The sequence below is a fragment of the Corythoichthys intestinalis genome, chromosome 8 (assembly GCF_030265065.1).
Source record: "Corythoichthys intestinalis isolate RoL2023-P3 chromosome 8, ASM3026506v1, whole genome shotgun sequence".
Taxonomy (NCBI): domain Eukaryota; kingdom Metazoa; phylum Chordata; class Actinopteri; order Syngnathiformes; family Syngnathidae; genus Corythoichthys; species Corythoichthys intestinalis.
In genome coordinates this window covers 46,357,593-46,378,026 of record NC_080402.1, presented here as the reverse complement: position 1 = coordinate 46,378,026, position 20,434 = coordinate 46,357,593, and the positions used below count along the sequence as shown (strand labels likewise).

The following is a 20,434-nucleotide window of genomic DNA, read 5'->3' as shown; positions in this document are numbered from 1 at the left end:
TGTGCAAGTTCTCCTACTTGAAAAGATAAGAGACGCCTGTAATTGTCAACATGGGTAAACCTCAACCATTAGAGACAGAATGTGGAAAGAAACAGAAAATCACATTGTTTTATTTTTAAAGAATTTATTTCCAAATTAGAGTGGAAAATAAGTATTTGGTCACCAACAAACAAGCAAGATTTCCGGGTGTCAAAGAGGTCTAACTTCTTCTAATGAGTTCTAATGAGGCTCCACTCGTTACCAGTATTAATGGCACCTGTTTTAACTCATTTTCGGCATAAAAGACACCTGTCCACAAGCTCAGTCAGTCACACTTCAAACTCCACTATGGCCAAGACCAAAGAGCTGTCGAAGGACACCAGAGACAAAATTGTAGACCTGCACCAGGCCGGGAAGACTGAATCCGCAATAGGTAAAATGCTTGGTGTAAAGAAATCAACTGTGGGAGCAATTATTAAAAAATGGAAGACATACAAGACCACTGATAATCTCCCTCGATCTGGGGCTCCATGCAAGATCTAACCCCGTGGCGTCAAAATGATATCAAGAACGGTGAGCAAAAATCCCAGAACCACACGGGGGGACCTACAGAATGACCTACAGAGAGCTGGGACCACAGTAACAAAAGCTACTATCAGTAACACAATGCGCCGCCACGGACTCAAATCCTGCACTGCCAGACGTGTCCCCCCGCTGAAGAAAGTACACTTCCAGGCCCATCTGCGGTTCGCTAGAGAGCATTTGGATGATCCAGAAGAGGACTGGGTGAATGTGTTATGGTCATATGAAACCAAAATAGAACTTTTTGGTAGAAACACAGGTTCTAGTGTTTGGAGGAGAAAGACTACTGAATTGCATCCGAAGAACACCATACCCACTGTGAAGCATAGGGGTGGAAACATCATGCTTTGTGGCTGTTTTTTTTGCAAAGGGACCAGAACGACTGATCTGTGTAAAGGAAAGAATGAATGGGGCCATGTATGAAGAGATTTTGAGAGAAAATGTCCTTCCATCAGCAAGGGCATTGAAGATGAGACATGGCTGGGTCTTTCAGCATGACAATAATCCCAAACGCATAGCCAGGGCAACAAAGGAGTGGCTTCGTAAGAAGCATTTCAAGGTCCTGGAGTGGCCTAGCCAGTCTCCAGATCTCAACCCCATAGAAAATCTGTGGAGGGAGTTGAAAGTCCGTGTTGCCCAACGACAGCCCCAAAACATCACTGCTCTAGAGGAGATCTGCATGGAGGAATGGGCCAAAATACCAGCAACAGTGTGTGAAAAGCTTGTGAAGAGTTATTGCCAACAAAGGGTACATAATAAAGTATTGGGATGACCTTTTGGTATTGAACAAATACTTATTTCCCACCATGCTTTGCAAATAAATTTTTTAAAAATCAAACAATGTGATTTTCTGCTTTTTTCCCCCCTCATTCTGTCTCTCATGGTCGAGGTTTACCAATGTTGCCTATTACAGTTCTCTCTAATATTTTCAAGTGGGAGAACTTTCACAATTAGTGGTTGACTAAATACGTATTTGCCCCACTGTATAATACACAACTGAATAATGTAATGCACTAAATGTGAAAATAAACATCATTATAAGAGGTTGATTTCTACTACTACTTTTGTACTATTTCTACCATGATTGTGAGAAAATACACATTTACTTTAAATTACAGTGTAACAACCATGATTAGTTGTAAATGTAATTACTAATTGTATATTTACTACCATTATAATTACTCCTTATCATTATAACTGCATTGATACATTCATACATGGCATGTTGTGGTGAAACAGACCAATTGCAACAGTAAAAACTGACATTTTCCCTCACACTGTAGTTTGAATGCTTGATTGTCATCATGCGCGTCATAAATCATAAGCGATGGCCAAATGTCAGCAACAGAAAGCAATTGAGTAGCGAGCGGCAGTCTGACACCCACATGCAATTGAAATGTCTTGAACGCGGCAGGCCGAATCTCGAATAATGACACAAATGACGTCCCGAGTTGTTAAAAAAAAAAATAAATAAATAAATAAATAAATAAATGGAAGGGGAGGGGAGCATTTCATCATGTGACTTGAGTGCATTCAAAGGAAAATATGATCTATGACTGGAGGCTGCCTGCCGTGAAATACGTTGCAAGTATCCTGGAGAGCACTGGTGGGGAGGCTGGCATAATGAGGAGCAAACGAGCTACCAGGATAAGGATTTCCCTGGAAAGGGAAATGGCAAGCAAAACACAGAACAACACAACTTAGAAAAACAAATTAAGAAGGAACATTTTGTTACAAAATTAGTTGGAATGTTTCATTCTTATTGTCAATATGCTGCAAGTCTAGTATTTAATCAGAAATCATTGTAAAGGTGGAGTATAGACAAGTCAAAGACGTTATAAATGGTCAAAATCTGTTTGTGTTCCGGGGTGGACTAGAAAACTGTTTTTGGTCAGGAATATGATGGTGTACAATAACTAGGACTATAATTAAGTTAGTCATTGTTGTTAGTACTTGGCTATGGCTAGAATACAGTATTTTAGGCAAATCATACAAAAAGTTCCAATATTAATGCAATTAAAAACTAAGTACATCGTACCTAAAAATGAAAAATAAACATTTCAAATGCTGAAACATTTTTGTTGTAACAATTTTTCTGTGAATTTGTTGCCTTAATACTTTAGAGTATTTTATACTGTATAAATAAATCATCATCCAAAAAGTTGAGCACAAAATCAGAGTGCAAATGAGTTGCATATTCCTGCAAATTAACAAATGGTCGTCACGTAATTCACTTTAGGTAAAACTAACCTTTTGTGTTTTATTTTTCTGTATCAAATCCTACTAATTTGTCAGACGCCAAGAGCTGCAAAAGGTAGTACCGCCTGAGCCAACTCCCTACTTATTTGTTTGAGGTCTGATAAATTTCCTCATTGCATAGTGACGCGTCGTTCTTCATCCCAGAATGATTAATGTTGCCTGCCGTTAGGGGAAAATGACACTTTTTACTTTTAGCCTTGTCCTTTAGAATGGCAAAGATAACAACTTTAAGACGGTGAAATTGCCTTGAAAACAGCCTTGGGCTTTCAGGGCTAATGCATTACGACCACTAAAGCCATAATATCTTAGAACCAATGAGTTGAAAAATAACCTTGCATCTTGAACCACATGCTGCTTTCACAGGTGTTGATTTGCTTTCACAGGTGTTGATTTGCAGGGTCCACTAAACAAAAAAGTCAGATGATGCCCCCACCAAAGTCACCAAAAACAATATATTTTTGTTATGAATGTTTCATTAACAATGGCTGAACAAACTACACAACTGTAAAACTGTTTTTAAAAAAAGTCAGTTATTATTTTTTTAACAATTAAGTAAGAGCAAAATTGTTCTGAGCAACGGTGCAAAAAAATTCAAATTTTACAAATATGTCTGACGGGACCCAGTTAGCTTCTTGTAAATATTAAGTGAATAATGAAGTAAATATACAGTGTGCGTCATGCATATGTATGGAAATATTATGAATTTGAAAGGTTGAATCAAAATGAAATAAATAAAAGGGCAAATAAAAAAAGGTAAATAATATAAAACAGCAACAACTGCAAATAATCCTAACAATGCCAACATTAGTCATAAGCATAAAAATAAGAAAAAGTGAATTGCAGCTGAACATACAGAATGGGAAAAAATATGTTGGTGTTAAAAAAAAAAAGTCTACTCCAGTAATAGGGACTACAATCTATGTTTTTCCCTCAAGTTACATAACTTAAATCACTTTTAATTATAATACAGTAATACCTCGACATACGATCGCTTTGACAAACGATCTTTTCGACATCCGACGTAAAATTTAACTCGCCATTTGTTTCTACATCCGACGACATGCTCGAAATACGATTTATTGACAGTGCCGTTGTTTCTTTTTTTTTCTCGAAAGACGGACGCAAGGTGAGAGAAATCAACATGGGCTCAAACAAGGTTAGTGCAGATGCTGAAAAAAGGTGAGGCTTACCGTTGAAATGAAGATGGAAATGTGCGCGTCTGTGAATTGGTTCGACAATACGACAATCTTTATAAGTCTTGATTACTTGATAACAGTCGTTATAAGTTAAGATGACAATTATTATTGTGGTAACATTGGCATGGAAGTCGCCAGCTTCGTCATGTTTTTAATATATTACTTCAGAACTTGTACAGCACAACGCGCCTTCTGTCCCCACAGTGTATGCCAAAAAAAAAACATGTCATTAAAAGTGAAACTAAAATATCTACCATACACACCTATATCATTGTGACATCAGCCACGCGATGCGTTCAGGTATAGCATGCAAAACACATCCGCAACCGCATTAGAACCCGAGTCGTTACTTTATTACAGGAATTATTATTATTATATTATTATTTCGATTTCTATTTATAATGTATTTGTTTTGCTATGAAAAATAACCTTCTGTAACAGTACCAGTAGTATTTATTATGGATTTAGTGTGGGTTTTAGGGCTGTGGAATGAATCAATGGAATTATAATGTTTTCTTATGGGAATATCCTGCTTGACATATGACCAATTCAACTTATAAATAAAAGCTTCAAATATATGATTGAAAATTTCATATCTCAAGTAAGGCCATATTTGTGAAGACAATAGCAGTCAAACAACTACTTGTGGGAATTTCAAATAAATAAATAAATAAAAACATATTTTTTGATTGAGTATTATATTGTAAAGTTAAATCATTTTTCACTTTCACATTTTTTGCTCTGATCAGATTTTGCATGCAAAAAGAAAGTGACATCTCAGGCTAACTGAAATTGCTTTAAACTGTACAGCAGTTTAAAAAGAACTGAAGAAGACTTGAAAAAATAGTTTGAGTTACTAGAGGCTATCAACAGCACTTCTTAACATAGGGCAATGACCCTTTAGCTTTGCATGTTGGCTATCAACGAACAAGCAGCTGCACCAACACATTTACCTTGGAGTGAGGCACCCGCCAAGTCATGAACTTTTAAAAAAAAAAAAATTGCATATTCGGTGACATAACGATTAACATTTTGGGAACGTTATCACAAAATATTACATACATTCCCTCATAAAGTGATGGCCTGGGCTCTGAGAAGGCAGAGCAGTGAAATGGGGAGGTCTGTTCGCTGGGCCTGTAGCATCTGGGGAAGCACTGGTGTGACATCATTAGGGATGGGAATCAAAATCCGATTCCAGTTCGGAACCGGTTCCTAGTGTTTCGAGGCCTCGACATCACAATGAAAAAGCCTTAATGATCCCTTTAACGAGTCCGTAAAACGCATATTGCGTCGTGACTGTCTTGTTGTCCAAACACATCAAACTAGCATGGCGCCAAGAACCACCCGCTCCAAAGTTTGGCTACACTTCACCAGGAAAGAGGGTGAAAATGAAAGGTTACGATGGTTTAGCACGAGCATTGCAGCTGTAAACAAAACAATGACAGCACGTAGGTTCAAACGCTCGAAAGTGTGTCTTCACGTCACGAGGAAAAATTACAACAAAACGACTTACAATTATTGCAAGGTGGAGATAACTGCATCGGGAGGGAAGGTGGAGATAACTGCATCCGGAGGGAATAGACTGCACTGTCCTCACAGAGACAGCTATACAGCTAGCTAAACTCCGAAATGACGATACAGAAGACGTTGGTATAATTTGCTGACTTTATTCAACCATCACTTGAAGAGTGAAACTAAAAATAGAAATGAAACAAATCAATTTCGTCCCCAATAACAAACAGGTTTGCATCAACGTAAATCAGCGATGATTAGCGGCTAATTCAGTAATAACAAAGCAGTTAGCATGCGTTCGCTAGCATTAGCACATCGTTCAAACCACTACACAACTGGATTTAAGTGTCCGATCGCGAGTGGAAACACACAACAACAACACAAAAGATGATACATACAGGCGTTGCCTCTGTAGATATTTTACAAGCATTAACTAAGAACGTAGGGTCGTAGGGTCCCTCTCTCACTAACTCGCTCATTTGCTTGGATGCGGCATTTCTTCTTCTTCACGTGAGCGCATTCTTCTTCGCGTGAGGAAGCGCAAGGGCGCCCCCACTTGAGCGTGAAAGCACCATAAAAACTAAAAGGCATGCATTTCAATATACTGGTAAATACTACTTTAACAGGGGTCCCCAAACTACAGCCCGCGGGCCAAATACAGCCCGCCCCGACATTTGGTCCGGCCCCCTGAACAATACCAGAGAGCATTTTGAATTTTTTTTTTTCTCAATAGTGTTAATTATTTTCTGGGCTTTTTCTGTGAAGAACTCAGAGAGGGTTATTTGGTTATTATCTATTTGATTAATAGTGTTATTTTTATTAATTATTATTATATTATTATTTTTATTTTATTTACTTTTGTTCCGTGAAATATCCAGAAAGGGTTATTTGATTGTGGCATTCTGAAAAACAATAATTTTTTACATTTAGGCACTCCTGCAATCGTCACACTTTTTCTGTTACAAACTGACCCCGGCCCCTCATCAGAGAAGGGAAAAGTTATGCGGCCCTCACTGGAAAAAGTTTAACACATGTTGCTAACGGCAGACCAACGACCTATATGCCAATATATACAAATATTTTTTATTTCTGTTACAAAAATGTTTCAGTAAAATGTTACATTCTTGTGCATTTGCCACTTATTGCCACAGTTAATATTGAGGCTTTGGGCCTCTTTTGACCTTGTTGTGAGTTTTTAAGGTTGTGACTTCTGATTAAACAAACTCAATGCCAATCAAAACGTCTGTTCTTCTTTTTCCCCAAATTAGAATCGATAAGAGAATCGATAAAGAATCGAATCGTTAATCAATATCGATAATGGGATCGGAATCATAAAAATCCTATCAATTCCCATCCCTAGACATCATGATGAGAGGATAGAGGAAAGCGCACAATTTGCGTGTGTGCAGTGCAGCGGCTCCGTAGATATGACCACGTCTAGCTGAAAGTGAGAATTTCATTGTGGAAAAATTTGAAAAAACTTCAAATGAAATTTGTTATGATTATTAGTGAGTTTTTGGGAAGAGATCTGAATTCGTATTGCCATGTGTCCCATATATAAACACATGCATTGCCATGTTAGTGAGTCTTCTTGGTGAAGCAACATGTGTTTGTGATCCAGGTGCAATTGATATTTTATTAAAAGTGGGACAGCAGGTGCCTTGTCGGTCAGACTAAATGCAATTTCTCCCTATTCCATCCCACAGTTCAAAGTGAAATATTGCTGCAGTATTTTTTTCTATATGCAAGAAATAGAGCAGGAGGTGAAAACAACATGGGCTATTTATAGCTCGCACGCATATGTGATCAAAACGGTGTGGTCAGCCGTCTTTGCGCACACACACAAACACATACAGAGAGCAGCTGGTTGTTGACAGGTCTGAAGTGGCTCCGGCTCATTAGGTAAGGTTGCAGATTGGTTGCTATTTTTAGACACGGCAACATGCCCGTGTTTGAAGCGTCTCCAGCGAGCCGCGCTAACGAGATGCTTGGCGGAAGCATTGCGGTGAGGCGGAAGGGGCCGCGTAGGGATGTTGGTCAGGCCGAGAGGAGGACAGGCGGGAAAACGTGTACCTTTGGGATTGACGTAGACATTTCACATCAAGCTGTTGCATAGGAATTTTGATAATGATGCGTCTGAATCCTGACATTCAGAAAATATTATATAAAAAAAATATTTTTCCAAGTTCAGTGTTGTGTTTGACAGCCCATTTCATTTTTGTCTTAGTCTTTTTGATGTTAATACTTATTAGTCTTAGTCATATTTTATTTTTTAGTCATATCAAAATGTGTTCGTCTTCGAAATCCTATACAAATTTTGTCTAGTTTTAGTCTACAGTTAAGATGTTCTTGTCTGTAAAATTCAAAAGTTTCAGTCCAAAAATTAAATAAAGATTTCCAACAATTTCGAATGAACGTTGTCAGACGAGCACATATTGTAGCGTCTACAAGGACATCACCATCTTTGTGATGATCATAAACACTCAGCAGGAAAAGCAGTACATTATTTTCAATTAAACCCACCTAGATGCCACGAATTGTATGTACAAAAAAAGTCTGAGCGTTGAAGAGGATGCTCACCATGCTAAAGTTGATGCTAATGCTAACGCGAATGCTATGCTAATGAAACAAGTTGAATTACATTTAATGTGTGATGATCACTCAGCACAGACCTTAAAAGGCTAAGCAACATAGCATATTCTATATTACCAAGATAGAAAACAAATCTTACCATGTGTTTCCAAACAAACAAGATGGAGAGCAGCCTAGCATGGAACTCATCCTAAACTCCGGTCAGGGGAGTGAGGGAAAGGCGCATCACATCTCACATCAGTGACACGACCCAAACACTGCTACGATGCAAGCTGACGTACTCCACATACAATATGAAAATGTCCCGCATAGTGAACATACAGTATGACAGAAACTATTTCACATTTTCAACTCCTTGTCGTCTCGTCAGACGAAAACTGCCATTCGTATCATTATGTTCTGCTCACCCAAGCCACATTTTTAGCTCGTCATCATCATGGAAAAATTGTTCATCGACGAAATATTTTCATTATCATCATGATTGAAAACAACTACACTGTGAAAATTTACAGTGTATCACAAAAGCATTTCTGTAGATATTTAAGTATATCTTTTCATGGGACAACACTGACAAAATTACACTTTAACTCAATGAAAAGTAGTATGTGTGCAGCTTAGTCTGTTGGGGAGTTACATTCCATTGAGGGAAACATGAACTCCAACACGTACTATGAAATACTGCAGCAGAGCATGATCCCCTCCCTCCAGAAACTAGGTCGCAGGGCAGTGTTCCAGCATGACAATGACCCCAGACACACCTCCAAGATGACCACTGCTTTACTGAAGAGGCTGAGGGTAAAGGTGACGGACTGGCCAAGCATGTCTCCAGACTCGAACCCAATAGAACATCTTTGGGGGATCCTCAAGCGGAAGGTGGAGGTGCGCAAAGTCTTAAACATCCGGCAGCTCCGCAACGTTGTCATGGAGGAGTGGAAGAGCATTCCAGTGGCAACCTGTGAAGCTCTGGTCAACTCCATGCCCAGGAGAGTAAAGGCAGTTCTGGATAATAGTGGTGGCCACACAAAATATTGACAGTTGACATGTTGTATGTTAACATTGACAACTTTCACTAAGGGATGTACTCACTTTTGTTGCCAGGGGTTTAGATATTAATGGTTATATTTTGAGTTATTTTGAGGGGAAAATAAATTAATTCTATTATACTGTATAAGATGCACACAGACTACTTTTCATTGTGTCAAAGTGTTCTTTTGTCCCATGAAATGATATACCTATACTTATATATCTGCAGAAATGCGAAGGGTGTACTCACTTTTGTGACACACTGTAAGTTCAATGCTAATACTCTGCTCCACCATATAGAGCCATTTATTGCACAAAATTATACTGGATTAAATCGCGTGTTTATTTTGAAATAGCTTAGATTGCTCTGTTTTCAAATGATTTTCAAACGGTTTGACTTTTCCATAAACATCCGAGAGGCAGTAAATTTAGAGCATACTTAAAAGATTTTTTTTTTTTTTTTTTAATTTCAGCATCCCACCTGATTCATAACCATGTTAATAATGTTTGCTATAAACCAGACCCTTTGTGATTACATCATGAATTCGGCGAGTATTTTAGTTGAGAATATCACTCACCTTACATCATCTACAATAGAACCCACCTGAAAGGTTTCCAGCTGCAAGACCTAACAACATCTAGTCTCATATACGTATGAAATATACTATGACTACTACTACCACCATAGCTGCAATCATTATTATGCTATCACTACACCAACAAGTGTTGTACCTGAACAAATTCAGTTAATGAATAAAAAAAAAAGGAAAATTCAATATTATTTTGGGGGAATGTGAACTTAATGTACAGTATTTATTTTTCGTGAACATTTTGGTAGATTAGTTCATTTTGGTCGGCAGTTTGGCATAAAAAGTAAAAAATGGAGAAAAAAAAGTTTTACTCTAAAAATTTGACAGCGACATTGAAGATGGAACTTTGCTTGTGAGAAAAACAGTTTGGACAGGAAAATAGGTTATATTTTTAGTCATCAGTATATTTTTGCGAATTTAATTATGTAGGATTTTCGTGGCGTCTGACGTGCCCACTAAGATGCTTCTACTACTATGACTGTACTATGACTGCATTTAAACACAGTACAAAAGAAATAGATTGTAGCTAGAATATACATCGTATGAAGCAAAAATCAACTCCAGCTCCATTACACTCTTGCAACTACTACGACTATTACCGCCACAACTACAAAACAAAGGTGAATATACCGTAAACAGTGGCATAAGTCACCAAAAGAAAAAAACACTTTGCTTTATGGGTGTTGGTATGATTTCCAACTCAAAAGCATTTTAGGCAGCGAGCTGCGACGATGAAGTCTATTTCTCCCTTCGGTGACTCACTTTGGCGCTCGAGTGCTTTTACGCTGTGCCACCATTGTTGGACGTGTCACTTTGCCGTCTCATGGGCTTTTGTTCCTCCTCCGGCTTGAATAGTGAAAGATTTTGTGTCAAATCTGTCCGGCGATTTGTCGACGGCTGTCGCTCAGCCGAAGCAGTGCCTGTCATATTTTTAGGCTGTAAAAAAATCACTCGACTACTCTGTGCCGGATGCAGTGAACATAAATCATCTGCTAAAGCAAAAATCCCAGATGAGTGTGTAGTGCAGTTAACCCCCACATTTCAGTTGTGTTCAGGCCAAAACAATAAAAGTGTTATTTTGTGCTGAGGGACTGCTGTGTGTTGTAAAGTGAAAACGAGTGTTTCATTTAGACAAAGATGGTGTTTTTTTTCTTTTTTTCTTTTTTTCTTAAATCTTGGTATCAATGAACTATGTTAGAGTAAAATAAGTAAGTTTGCTTGGGAATAATAGTGCTTTGCCACCATCTTTTCTATATTGTCAAAATTAGAGGTAGTCCCCGGGTTTTGAACGAGTTCTATTCCGTACGCTGGCAACGTAACCCAAATTTCCGCGTAAATCGGAATTAACCCTGCAACCCTTAAAAGCCGTGGGACGCATCACGGCGTCCTGCACACATATCATTTGTGAAGCCTTGTCACATTGTAATTACGTCACTCGCAGGCCGCTCATCTCGTTTGAAATTGCGGAAGTTGAGGTCCAGGCTCGTTTTTATTTGAAGTCAATCGACCAAGTAAAACGGGAAATAATGTCATTTGAGTTTTATAGTTTTATTTCCCTTATAAATAAACATTAGAACGCTGTATGGACCATGTGTTTATGTCCATATATACATTATTTCTTGTCCTTTTTCAAAACGCAAAGCGCCCCGAAAAACTACATATCCCAGGAACCATTGTGAGGACGAAGTAATATATTGGTTTTTTTTTTTTTTTCTTTTCTTTTTTTTTTTTTAAACCTGTCCTGTTCAGCTGTTTGACACAGAGAATGGAAGTCTAAGTGCCCAGATTCTGAACAGTTTTAATGTTTCACATTGAGAGTCTGACATACTCCCATTGTGATCATTCAAAATACCTTTTTATTATGACAAAGCAGCGAACAGGAAGGGATTATGGGGGGAAAGAAGAAAAGAAATACAAGAGAAGAAGGAAAAGAAACACATACACAAACAACAACTAGAAATACATTGAACATCTAAACTAGTTACTAATATGCTGGTGCTATCGTCAGCGAGATGTATTTCCGGTTTACACCATGTGGGGGCCTATTGGCCAGTGAAAGAGGAGAATGGGGGTGGGGGTGTCTATAAGCCTATAAGCTAAGTGATTGAAAGGGGTAGAGTGTACACAAATCAGTTCTGTGATCTAGAACCCAGTAATCGTGTGAATCTCTTATGAGTAAGCCCGTTGGCGACCAACCCTACGCCGCCGCATCGCCAATCCCGGCACCGGGACCCCCGACCCGAGAATGCCCTACCACATCCAGCAGCACGCAGGCCCCACCGGGCGCGCGACAGCCACACAGACGGGCGGAGAAGCCGCGCGGGCGCCAACCCAGGGCCACAGCCCCCACCCAGCCAGCCCGGGGAGGGAGGGAGGGCGGGTGCGGGGGGCCATGCGCAGCCCATCCCTCCTCCTGCAGCCCAGCAAAGGAGCCATCGTCCCCCCCCCCACCCCAACTCCACCCCACCCGGCCGGGGAAGGGCCGTGGCCCCGGACCGGCACCCGCGCGGCCCCCCCACCCGCCCACGACACCAGCGCGCGCCCGACGGGACCCCCGCACAGCCAGACGCAACCAGACAAGCCCCGGCCGAAAATCCCGGGGGCCAAGACCGGCGACGGGACGGCCCAGGGCAGGACGCCAACAAACTCCACCTGTGAAGCTGACAGAAGAAGAGGTTTATCAAACACCATTAGATGTATGCCAAGGACCGGTGAAGTGTATTATTTATGCATAGTTCCTTAATTGTTCCAAGTCTGATAATATATAGGGTGTTCCAAAAAAAAGTTGCATATGTTCCCCAGCAGCTGGAAACCAAATTGTCTATGAGTATCCTTGTAAAATAAGCCCATTGACCGACTAAACTGTGAAGGAAGAAAGTGTATTTATTACATGCTGTTGGGAGTGTACAAAACAGTTTGGATTTAAACATGTCCTGTTTCCAGCTGCAGAAGGATGCATACAACTTCCCTGGACACCCCGCATACATCAATTTATGTGTACATTTTTATTATTTTTGTGGCATTCCTTCGCAGGTGAGAGAGAATCCTTATTCTATGTTCATCATTCTTGCGACCGTTTCCCACTGTTGTTCGTATTTGTCCATTTTATTTGTCTGTTTGGCAGATATTTTCTCTAATGTTATATATTCAATGATTAGATTTAGCCATTGGTTAATGCTAATGTTTTGTTTGTTTTTCCAATTCAACAATATTGTTTTTTTGGCTATCGTTAGACTTGCTAGTAGTGGACGGGTTTGATGGATAGAGATATTCACTGTATTCAGATCGCCAAGCAGACAAAGAGTTGGAGACAATGGAATCCTGCAGTTCAATAGGAAAGAGAGTTTCTTCGTTACCTGTGCCCAGAAATCTTGTATTGGTTTACATTGCCAAAGAGCATGAAAGTATGTATCTGAAGTATCTTCGTTGCAGTTTGTACATTTATCGGATTGGGAGAACCCCATTTTGTGCATTTTAGATTGAGTAATATGCCATCTGTGCAGTATTTTGAACTGTATAAGCTGAAGGTTCTTATTCTTTGTCATTATAAATGTATTTTTACAGATGTTGGACCAATAGTTATTATCTAATGTTACCGAAAGTTCGTTATTCCATTTTTCGATTGGTAGGCAAGTAGAGTTGTTACATGAGAGGGCTTTATATACTTTTGAAAGTATTTTTTTTTGTTGAGGATGTATATTTATTATTTTATTTACGAAAGGTGGTGGGTCTAACGTACCCGTTAGTGATGGAAATTTGCTTCTGATGGCTGCCCTGATTTTATTGTATTGCAGGAAATTGACCCCTTTGATCTGGAAATCTTGCATTATTTTTTCATATGACATGAATGTATTATCTTTAAACAAATGCTGTAACTGGTTTATTCCCGTATCATCCCATGCGCTGAAATAAATAGGAATTTTATTAACTCCAAAGTCTGGGTTGTGCCAGATTGGTGAGAATTTACACGGGGCTTGTTGTGATTGCGTAATTTCCATACCTCTCCACCAGGCTTTCAAGGTACATGCTATCATTGGGTTTTTGAAGCAGCTATGGTGCTTAATACTAGAGCTAATAAAGGGGAGGTTTGCCAATTGTATTTGGTTGCAGTCTGTTTGCTCTAATTCTAGCCATGACTGTTGTTCAGTGTTAAGATATAACCACCTAATAAGATATTGTATTTGATTTGCTATATAATAGTGTTGGAAATTAGGGGCCTCTAGACCCCCCTCTGGTTTATTTCTTTGCAATTTGGCAAGGCTAATTCTAATTCAGAATTAGCCTTGCCAAAGTAATATATTGTTGAGTGCAGCGCCACCGAACGAAAGGGAGGCGAGGTAGCGAGCGAAGGCCGGTTGGATTGAGGGAGTGACTTTATGAAAAATGTGGAATGAATTGAAAAGGAGAAGGAAGGAGAAACGACACCCACTGAAAGTATGGGTTGTATCATGTAGCCCTGTGTCTTGTTGCAGGACAAAACTGAGTCGAGTGCCCGGAAAAATTGTACTGAACTGGTTTACTATAAATATTTTTGGAAAGACCTTTTTTTTAATGCTATATTTGTAATTTATATTGTTAGTTTTGTGTAGCGATCGCAAATGCTACTCATTGACAGCCAACGAACACTTTTAATTTTTTCATTGATAACAAATCTTAATTCTATCATTTATTTACACTTTCCCCTTACTAAAGTTGTTTTTTTTACTACAGAAAAGGTAACAGTGGCAGTTAGATACCATTTTAATTCTTTTCAGGCCATTCATTGTCAGACAGAGGCAGCACGGCACAACGTCACGCGAAAAAAAAAGTTAAAAATATCAAAATGGCTTACCTCTTTGTCCTCTGAAAGACCACGCCAACCCAACAAAATGTTTACTGCATATGAAATGTTAATTGATTCACCGAGCTGGCGTTAAAAGTCCGCACAAGTTGATTCATTCTTCACATTTTTTCCTCTGAGTTTTTGGTTTCGGGAAACGTATGAAGAAAACTTCATATGTCAGTCGTTTCTACAAGTTCAAAAAACAATGTGTGATAGGCATGTTCGTTTTTGAAAGATTACCGGCGAAAAGTAGCAGAATTAACATGGTTTCTATGCGAGGGCGGTCTTTAATGTCCCACTTTTGCTTTACTTCCACTTTACGATGCGACGTCACGGTGTAAAAATGTCATGCGTGCGGTACGCCATTCCCGGTACATCTCGCCATGTATGAAAGCCACGGCACGGGTAAACCCTGCGTCACGTTACACAGGAATTTAGAGGGATGTAAGTCTAAAGGGGGCTTTGCCTCAATTAAAAAGGGACAAGTCTGAAAGTGTTCAACCCGAGTAATTCCCGGTACATCCCCCCATGTATGAAAGCCATGACACGGGTAAACCCTGTGTCACGTTACACAGGAATTTAGAGGGATGTAAGTCTAAAGGGGGCTTTACCGCATTTAGAAACAAACACTGGAGACAAAATGGCGGATGAGACTCCAGCATCGTAAAGTCATAACCCGGGTTCAAAGCTCAAACTTCAATTTTATAGTGCATATTTACATTTTCAATGTTATTGTTTGTCAAATTCCCAATTTATCGCATAATATGCACATACATGCGTACCTCTGGTTGTCCACTAACATCTTTGGGTTGAAAAACATTTTATTTAACCCTAACCCAAATTAACCTTATTATTTTGTAGAAATTTTAAGTCAATTATATGTCATGCACGTGCACCTTTGAAAGTGCACCAGATTGTTCAGTCTTTGGTTAAAAATCTTGGAGAGAAATTATACATATACAGTGGGGCAAATAACTATTTAGTCAACCACTAATTGTGCAAGTTCTCTGACTTGAAAATATTAAAGAGGCCTGTAATTGTCAACGTAGGTAAACCTTAACCATGAGAGACAGAATGTGGAGGAAAAAAAAAACAGAAAATCACATTGTTTGATTTTTAAAGAATTTATTTGCAAATCATGGTGGAAAATAAGTATTTGGTCAATAAATTTGGTCAAGTTCATCTCAATACTTTGTTACGTACCCTATGTTGGCAATAACGGAGGCCAAACGTTTTCTGTAACTCTTCACAAGCTTTTCACACACTGTTGCTGGTATTTTGGCCCGTTCCTCCATGCAGATCTCCTCTAGAGCAGTGAGGTTTTGGGGCTGTCGCTGGGCAACACGGACTTTCAACTCCCTCCACAGATTTTCTATAGGGTTGAGATCTGAAGACTGGCTCAGCCACTCCAGGACCTTGAAATGCTTCTTACGAAGCCACTCTTTTGTTGCCCTGGCTGTGTTTTTGGGATCATTGTCATGCTGAAAGACCCAGCCATGTCTCTACTTCAATACCCTTGCTGATGGAAGGAGATTTTCACTCAAAATCTCTCGATACATGGCCCCATTCATTCTTTCCTTTACACAGATCAGTCGTCCTGGTCCCTTTGCAGAAAAACAGCCCCAAAGCATAATGTTTCCATCCCCATGCTTCACAGTGGGTATGGTGTTCTTCGGATACAATTCAGTATTCTTTCTCCTCCAAACAGGAGAACCTGTATTTCTACCAAAAAGTTCTATTTTGGTTTCATCTGACCATAACACATTGTCCCAGTCCTAGTGCATAAAATATTTAAAGATAAGTGCCGAAGAATAAGAAGAACTGCTGTAGAATGAAATATTCCACTCAAGTTTACAAGTCGATTACAACAGCGCCAGTCAATAAGGTGGCGGATCGGTCCAAATAAGTCCCGGAACACAGTTTTCCGAAATCAAAGTTCTGGCAGGATCCGGCACAAATTACATACCCCTCTAGGTGCACCAAACCCTACATGTTAACGTTAAACATGTTGGTTTCCAGAAGAAATGTTTACAGTATACTGCTTCAGGGTGTACCACGCCTACTCCCTGCTCGTACAGGCTACAGCACCCCCGCGACCATCGTGAGGATAAATGAATTAATGAATGAAACGTTTACAGTATATTTCAACCGTACTTTAAAAAACATTAGACACTAATCTGCCCCACTCATGGGGCTGTCCCAAATCCTAAAATGTTGAATTTATAAGTTTGTTTTAAAGAAGAAATTGCCATACTCAACTTTACTTTATAAAAATAGCATAACCCTTTTTTTAAATATGATACTGCCTGTGGGTGCACTAAATTTGTTGTTTGGGGACTGAAAATTCTCTTTTTAAAGCTCCTGGCGTTTTTTCCACACTATTCCTCTTTGTGGATGTTTTACAAAGTAGTATGAAAACTGGCTGAAAACCAGCCGCCTCTTGTGCAAAGAGCCTACAGCCAGCCAGCATTGTGACAACGCGGCAACTGTTTTTGCCGTCTTGGCTCTCAACCTTATGCCCAAGTAGTGCCGGCAGCCGCGTGTTGGCCTACTTTGTAAAGGGTCGCTACCATGCTATGGGACCCCGCGGTATTTTAGCTTACCATTGTTTAGACAAGGAGTCAGGTGGAAGAAAAACCACCGTTGACTTTGTAAACACGCCTCTAGCCTTCTTCTACAATGAGCAGATGCTTCTCAGCATGCCTGACAGCTGCTATTCCCCACGTTAACGGTAGAGATACGCATCATAGTCCCCTGGGAATACTGAGATGCTCCTTTCCTATTCTTGTTCTGTTTCTCGCCTCCCTCAAGGTCGACAAGTTTAGATGTATTCAATAAGCTTCTAAGTGGTTTAGCCCTCTGGGATACCTTCAATTTATATTCCTTCATCTGCAACAGTGCGTTTTTATTAGGATTGCATATACTTAGCCGTGGCAGTAAATGGGTGCAGCAATTACTGTAATTTTTGGACTATAAGACGCACCTGATTATAAGCCGCACCCACCAAATTTCAATAAGAAAACTGTATTTGTTCAAATACAAGCAGAACTGGACTTAACCGGAGGTGTCTAGATTGTTTTATTTATGCATAAGACATGTAAACCACAGGGTTCAAAGAGGGATAATAGGTAGTGGTTTATGGTTTGAAAATGACGGTATTTCGACATGGCGCAAGCAACTCTACTTTAAGTTAACTGTGTCTTTAACTTTTAAAGCCTTTGGACTCAAGTGCACTCCCATCAAAAAAAGCACCAACTCACTCCCAAAAGGGCATTTTAAAGCAAATAGGCCAGTGATTCTCTCCCCCCGTTCTTTTTTCTATCTTTCTTTTTGTGTAGACAGGCCTTTTCACACTAGCGGCAGCCCATTGTGATAGGGTCCTGCGGCAGCATCAGGTGTGCTCTATAGTGTGGAAATTACATTAATCTTGCGCTCTCATGGGGCGCACCTATGTTTTGGTGTTGGAAATTTTATTTTACATACAATTCCAGTGTTTAGCCTTTTTATTTAGTTGGAATTCTAGTGGCTGCACCAAATGTGTTCTTTATTTATACAACAAATTTGGGAAGTGAATGTATTTAATTAATTTAAAAACTAAAAGAAGTTACATCGTTTGTTTTGATGCACCTTGCATCAAATTGTTTTGAATTGATATTTTTTTGAAACGTTACAATTTTTTTCTGGAACTAGCTGTGTGTCCATACCTAACACTTGTGCACCCGCACACTCACATGCAACCCCCCCCCCCCCCCCCCAAACACACACAAACACACACTCACTGAGTACGATATAAAGCCTAGTGTCATACCAGCATTCAGTTTGATCACCGGAGTGCAGTAACAGCAGAGAGGCAGCACAGCGCCTGCTTCCTTCAAGCTCGTTAGCGGCCCGCTAGCTCATTATCGGGATAGTGTGCCATACAGAGTCAAAGTCAACATCCGTTTATTTGTGCCTCATTACAGCAAAAAGGCTTGTTTGCAGTGTTTAGCGCAGTGTGACGATTAGCCTGGAAAATCCAGTGATGAATAAGGAAGAAATAAGTTTGATTTTTATTGTGTATGTAGTTGTTTCAGTTACTGCGCTAATTTGAAACCCTAACATTGCCTTGGAACCATAATTTGAATCCATAAACCTGTTTTAACTCTATATCCTAGATAGAACTCTAAGCTCCAAGCTTGAAATTGCTATTTTAAACCCTATCTCTATCTTGAAACCTTAATTAAAGACTTGTACCCAGCTTAAAACCCTAATTCAAAACACTAACTTTAGTTTTAAAGCACAACCCTGGCACAAAAATCTTAATTTGAAACGCTAAATCTGGTTCGAAACCTTACTTCAAATTCATAAACCAGGCTTGAAATTCCAGTAGCCTGAGTTCAATACAATAATTAGAAATCCTTACCAAAACCTGGCACTGAACCTTAATTTGAAACCCCAACCCTGTCTTAAAAGCCGAGTTAGCAACAAATCTAAAAAATTGAAGGTTTCTGATAAAACACTGAACATTTAGTTTGCGTTACTGTTAAAATTGTCATTCATAAAAGCACAAACACAAACATTCCTGTACACGCACACCCACGTCACCTTGTGTGATTTGTTGAGCACTCCTCGTGAGCTGACAGCTTATTGGGCAACGACAAAAGTTCATTGCAGGCGACAGGATGTGAGCCTCAGAGAGGGGAAAATAATATCCTGAAGATCAGTCACTCACCTACACACGAGAGCCGAAAGCAATGGCTTCTCTCGCCATTTCATGATGATGTCAAATTGCACAATAAGTCAATGGAAAGACTTCAAAAGAAGCATGGATTTGAGTCACGTGGAAACAAATTCAAAAGCATAAAAATAATTCTCATTGTTAATATGATCGTTTCTCATGCAGATTCTTTCAAAGTAAAGCCACCTTGTGCTTTACAAATGAGAAGAACAAAAAATGAGCAATAAAGTCAAGGCACACGGAAAAGCTCAAACATTTGCATGTGCTTTCTACTGTAGATGTGCTGTTCAGTTTAAATTAGAGTCTAGTAATTGTAACTGCATTCTTGCACAACTGAAATACACACGATGACTGGATATCATCTCAATTAAAAAAAAAAAAAAAGCCCATGGCATATTCGGTCATGTGCAAGGACACTTCAGATTATTAATAAACTCTCCTCTTGTAAATTTCTTCCCGACAGTTCGTATAAACAAATCGACTCCAAATATTCCAAAGACAAAAATGCCCGTGACCCATTCAGTGAAAATACTCAAAATGAGCCACAAGGTTTTTAGTATAATAAATGGCCAAGTACATAGGAACTATTGTTGGTTCATGTCATTGCTCATCCCACTGGGCATCAAGGATAACCACAAACTCACAGAAAATAAATTATTGTAAAAACAAAATATTGAGCTACAAAGTTTATACCACCCTCTGGTGTGCTAACTTTGGGTGCACAATATGATCAATGCTTTCACCTCTTTTACCACTTATTCAGGATAACCAATAGAAAAATAGAAATCAATAGAAAAACTTGAAGGTTGTGGCACATGCAAATGAGAGAGCATGCAAACATTGGTTGTGTTTTGTGTGATGTAGTTGCTTTTTTTCTTGATAACCACAGCACAGTAGAAATTAGAGGAAAGACTTCAAACGCTCCAGAAAATTCACAGCCCGTGGAAATGTGTGAGAACTGTCATATGATTTATGATTATTTTAATATTAATCATTATTAACTTTGATTATTTAATTTATTTGATTGCTTCTCTCACCAAGCATTTATGATACCTGCCACCTTGCACAATAGAAATCTTCAGATAGGAATCAATGGAAAAAAACTCTAAATGAGACACAAAGTTTACAGCAACGGAATCTGCACTGGTCCGTAGTGGTGAAA

The 20,434-nt window shown here is 39.3% G+C and overlaps 1 protein-coding gene across 3 annotated transcripts in view; it reads left to right on the top strand.

Moving 5' to 3' along the window:
• The window catches only part of LOC130921038 (protein phosphatase 1 regulatory subunit 29-like), a 253,135-nt gene that overhangs the window by 189,978 nt on the left and 42,723 nt on the right, over positions 1–20,434 (top strand). The window contains exon 4 of one of the 3 annotated variants that reach the window (XM_057844653.1): positions 3,936–3,976. The exons of the other annotated variants lie outside the window; for them this stretch is intronic. The gene's annotated coding sequence lies outside the window, so the exon portion shown is untranslated. The remainder of the gene's footprint in view (positions 1–3,935; positions 3,977–20,434) is intronic. 3 annotated transcript variants of the gene reach the window in all.